The sequence below is a fragment of the Coptis chinensis genome, chromosome 2, assembly GCF_015680905.1.
Source record: "Coptis chinensis isolate HL-2020 chromosome 2, ASM1568090v1, whole genome shotgun sequence".
NCBI lineage: Eukaryota > Viridiplantae > Streptophyta > Magnoliopsida > Ranunculales > Ranunculaceae > Coptis > Coptis chinensis.
The window spans coordinates 84,185,257-84,190,738 of record NC_141457.1 but is presented as its reverse complement, the minus strand read 5'-3'; the positions used below and the strand labels follow the sequence as shown (position 1 = coordinate 84,190,738).

The following is a 5,482-nucleotide window of genomic DNA, read 5'->3' as shown; positions in this document are numbered from 1 at the left end:
CTTCTCTGACAAATTTGTTTTTATTAGTTATTGTGGAGCAGAAATATTTGAGATTTATGGTATAGGAAGAGACATTGTTGATCTTGCATTCTGTGGAAGTGTATCCAAGATTGGTGGGCTAAGTCTTGATGAGGTACAAAACACAGGAAAGCTGCTCCTTTCGATATCTTATTTTGTGGCATTATTTTTGTTTTTGGTCTTTACAAAACAATGAGCTGCTTATTATCAATAGTTTTGTTGGCTTTCTTTAGCATGAGATTAGTCTTTTATCATACTAGATGAGTTGTTTGTTGAAATTATAAATGTAAACATGAGAAAAAGTTATTACAACCGTTATGCGAAAAGGTTTGGACAAAAGAAAATTTCCAAAAGAAAACTGTTATTGACGAGTAATGCCATATAATTGGTCTTACATTATTTGTAACTATTTACTCAACCATTTAACAGATGACCTACTGTAGCTTTACCCTTGACTTCTAGATACTATAACTGGTCAGAACCCTATTTTTCTTGCAGTTGGCAAGGGAAACCATGTCTTTTTGGGTGAAAGCTTTCTCAGAGGACACAGCAAAAAGACTGGAAAACTTTGGGTTCATCCAATTCAGACCTGGAGGTAGCATTTCAAGTTGTTAAGCGTGTTTAGACTTTGGATTTTCTATTGCCATCACACTTAAATCAACATTCCTTAGAGTTTATGATGCATAGTTTTCCCCAATTGAAAATTTCTTGGCGACTTTACCAACTTTATTACATCCATTTTATATGGAGTATCTCTGTGACTAATGATTCTTCTTATTTTCCATAGGTGAATACCATGGAAATAATCCCGAAATGTCAAAACTGCTCCATAAAGCAGTTCGCCAAAAGAATGAAAGTGCATTCACAGGTTTATCAAGCAAAGACTTGGCTAACCAACCTTGTGAATGTGAGTTATCAAAGCTTCTTGTTTGACCGCACATCATAGTATTGAGCTTGTTAAAATTCTCCTAAACTTAATTAAGGAATCTTGATAGATATATATATTATCCGTTTTCTATATAGGTTCTTGAGACCTACTTGAGTTCAAAAGTGACCGGCCTTCAATTCCGGGAGGGAAGGTTGAATCTGCGCAGCTTCCATTGTTCAACGCTTACGACCGGGTGGAATGTCACTTGGAGCAATTTCAAGAGAAACTCATGAAGCAATTGCTATTGCGATGAATAGACTATGTGGAAAATCTAACTCTGGAGAAGGTGGTGAGGTGTGTTATTCGTTGCCAGAGATGAATGTATATTATGGCCAATTCTTAACTGCACTTCCTGCAGAATAGTGGTTAGCATAAATGTTATATCAAAATCTGAACTTCTTAATTGGCGTTTGTAGCATTTGAGTGGGCATTTTCAAGAATGTAATGTTGGGATACCTGAAACAATTATTATAAGATTTTTTTTTTAAAAAAAATAAAGAACTAATACCCGATGGATAAAAACTGTCTAGTAGCAAACTACCCGATGGCTAGCAGCTGGCATATCCGACGGCTGGTGACAGCTGGTCTAACCGACGGTTCATCACAGCAGAACTATCTGACGGTTTTTAACAACAGCAACTATCCGACGGTTATTGACAGCCGGCATAACTGACGGTTATTAACAGCAGGAATGTTCGTCGGCAAAGATCCGATCCTCAACCCCGACGGCCTGTTTTGACCAATAAAAACCGTCGGAAGCCTATGCCGACCGAGCATTTTCCGACGGTCTTGCGGCAGTTTTGGTCTGTCGGGTAATAGCTTTCGCGACAGCCATAGTCAGTCGGGTAAAGTCGTTCTTTTGGTAGTGATAGCACCTTAAAATTCTTCTCCATAGTAAATTTTCTTTCCCATTTGCTCTATCTCTGACATGAGATAGTGTTGCCACCCTCTCCATTTTATAGCCTAGAGAGACCATCTCATGTTTTCAGTTATGGTGTTCTTATTGATATATGTTTGTCTTCAAGCTGGATGATTATAGAAAATTGGTTAAAATGGTTTCTAAGATTTAATGCCCTAGATTTGAAGTTTTTCATGTTTGTGATGTTTTAATGACCATGGTGTGGAATTAATTTCTTAACGCCCAACCACCCATGAGAAAGGATATTTAGGACCCTCCACTATGTAAATTTGAAAAAATGACCAATTGTGTTGGCCTTTTCTGATGGTTAAAAAACTTCCGTTATTTTTTTATTTTTTTTTTGTTTCAAATGAATGCCTATAGCGATATATAAATGGGTAGATACAGTGTCAAAAAATAATGGATACTTTTGGGGAGTTTGATGAGTACGATAAATTGTACCTAATGCAAGTGCTGATACATCATGTTGCACTTTCAAGCTCATTTGGTTATACATTTGTTCCTGGTTTCTCACTTCAATAGTAGAAACTTAAAATAGCAAAAAAATTGTATCTAAACGAAGAAGATCAGTGTCAAAAGATCAAAAAAATTGTTGCAGGTGAATGGATGCTTGAGAACCTTTTATTTGTGGTTAGATATACTTAGGTCTATTCGTATTGTTATAATCAATCATTAACACATGTGAGTTGGGAAATTGCAGGATGTTCTCTTTTTTTTTTTTTTTTTTAGTAATTTTCAAGTTGAAGATGAAGCCGAGAGTTCAAGTCTCCTGGGGAAAATATCAAGTTGTGTAAGTGGAACTTTTTGTACAAATTGCTGCACAAATTTTCTGAACAAACTTTGAAAGAACTGTTGCCTTGATTATTAGGTGGTGCAGCTACCACCAATGGTGCGGTTTCACCAGTGCATACTGTGAGCCTTTTAAAGCATTCCTGTAAAGCTGATTCAATTATTGGCAATTACACTAGTGTGATTATTAGTTCGAAAGATTCTTCTCCTTTTGTAGTGTGTGTGTGTGTTCTGAATATGTTTAGACAACCACTTCTCATGAAGAAATAAGAAATTAGTTACGCGACTGATATGATTGTGATTGTTAGATAGTTACTACTTTACCAATAGCGATCCATAAATAGCAAGAAACATAAATTGAAATTTTCACTAATTTATCATCTATCCTCAAACAAAATGTAATAAGATGAATCTAAACAGTGAATGAGAGTAAATTGTCTCTTGAAAACAAAAATAAATGCATTTTCTATAGTGGTAATGCAATAGCAAGTGAGATTTGGGAAAATGAAGAGAATGTCTTGCATCTTCATCATTGGGTCTCCCTACAAGGCCAAACTCTGAGTAGAACAGGTAACTACATGATTCTTCTTTCCTTAGGCTTCAATCAGAGGCTTTTCTACCCCCCTTTGCTCATTTTGTTTTGGTATTACAATTTATGTTCTGATGAAATCTGTCGGTTTTGTAGTCAGAGGTATGATGTACTACAGAAAGGCTTTGAAGCTTCAAGCTTTCCTCGACATGGCTTCGGAAGAAGGTAAGACAAGAGAGCTGAATCTGTAGCATATACTAAATTCATTGGATTTATGTAGAACTTTCTAATGTATCCTATCATATGTGTCACAAAAATTCAAAAAGGCTACGTATCACGCCCCGAGAACCAACACACATCCCGAAGACGAGGAGTGAATCTCGAGGCCGACACCATCCCAATTCTAACAAAATTTCGGCGGAGTTTCCTTTGTTTAATCGACGTTTCGTATACAAAAAAACCTGTCATAACCTGGAAATTCACAAAATTCCACCTTCCAACAACCACATATATATATAAACCCACTTCATACTTAATATCAATGTATCCAAAATGTTAAGTGTAACTATTACTCCAATACATCGAGTATTACATCAAAATGAACTGGCTCTCTATATATACAACAAAAAAAGAGCTATACCCTCTCCTATACAACCAAAGGAGCTAATACTCTCTATAAACAACAAAAGGAACTAATTTCACCCTATACCACAAAATACTTGACCCTGTCCCTCGTCAAGCATAAGGAAATCCGCCCAAATCCCCATAACCATCATCACTAGGGTTAGGGAATGCCTCCTCCGCAACTGGTTCGGCTGAAATGTTAATGTAGGATGAGCAAAACAACTATGCCCAGTAGAAACGCACATAACCAATAAATAGTTTACTTATAGAAAACATTTAAAACATGCAGGGTTTCCATAATAATATCCAAATATCGTGACTATATAATACATCACTAACTAGTAGAAATCATTTCGACATGCTTCGTTAATATTCAAAATATAGTTAGTTATGCGCACCCGAATTTACCATGTATCGAATTATTTTATCACTTATTATTTATCTTTTTTTTTTCTTAGTGATATTCGTAACCCAAAGTTATGAAATCTTAGAATTTTCCAAGTGGTTTTCCTGAACTAACTTGGTTTTTCTCGGTCAATGTTAAATTAATTTACGTTACGTCATGCTAATGACTATCCGACTGGCCACGTATGTAATCGTCCCTAAGGTTCGAGTGTCTTTTACTAATTTACCCTTAATAAGAATACAGGACTTTACATCCTACCCTCCTTAAAAGAAAATTTCGTCCTCGAAATTAAATCATACCTTAGTTCTCGAACAATTTTGGATATTGTTGCCGCATATCCAATTCCTTCTCCCATATTGCTTCCTCCACATTGTGATTTCTCCATAAGACCTTTACCAATGGAATGACCTTTGACCTCAATCTCTTCTCTCTGGTATCTAGGATTTGAACTAGCCCTTCAGGATAGGTAATGTCTTCTTCTAACTCCAACGATTCCAAATCGACAACATGTAGGGGATCCGGCTCATACTTGTGTAGCATCGAAATATGGAACACGTTATGGACATGTGATAGCTTTTCCGGTAACTCCAGCCTATACGCCAACTCCGAGATCTTCTGAATAATCAGAAACGGTCCCACATATCTAGGTGCAAGTTTCCCTTTCATCCCGAACCTCTGAATTCCCTTCTTCGGAGATACCTTCAAAAATACCCTGTCACCTTCATAAAATTCCAAGGGACGTCTATGCCTATCCGCATAGCTTTTCTGACGACTCTGGGCTGTGAGCAACCGATTCCGTATCACTCTAATTTTCTCGGTGGTGTCACTAACCATCTCTGGCCCCAACATAATACTATCTCCGTTTTCAGTCCAAAGAGAGGTGTCGCAAAGGTCTGCCATACAACGCTTCAAACGGAGCCATACCAATACTAGATTGGTAACTGTTATTGTAAGCAAACTCAGCCAACGCTAAATGAGTCTTCCAACTACCCCAAAATCAAGGACGCAAGCACGAAGCATATCTTCTATGATTTGAATGACTCTTTCCGATTGCCCATTAGTTTGCGGATGAAATGCGGTGCTGAATTTCAGTTTGGTTCCCAATTCCCTTTGAAGACTTCTCCAAAATGAACCGGTAAATTGAGTACCTCTATCTGAAATTATCGATAATGGTGCCCCATGCAACCTCAGTATCTCTGACATGTAGATTCTACTTAGCTTTTCAGCAGAGTAAGTAGTCTTAACAGGTGTGAAATGGGCAGACTTGGT

General features: G+C 37.2%; 1 long non-coding RNA gene across 1 annotated transcript; it reads left to right on the top strand.

The window, feature by feature from the left end:
- Window positions 1-899, top strand: LOC147518410 (uncharacterized). The gene is made up of 3 exons (XR_015214055.1): window positions 1-133; window positions 517-613; window positions 806-899. It is a non-coding gene; the product is annotated as an uncharacterized LOC147518410 (long non-coding RNA).
- The last annotated feature ends 4,583 nt before the right edge of the window (window positions 900-5,482 follow it).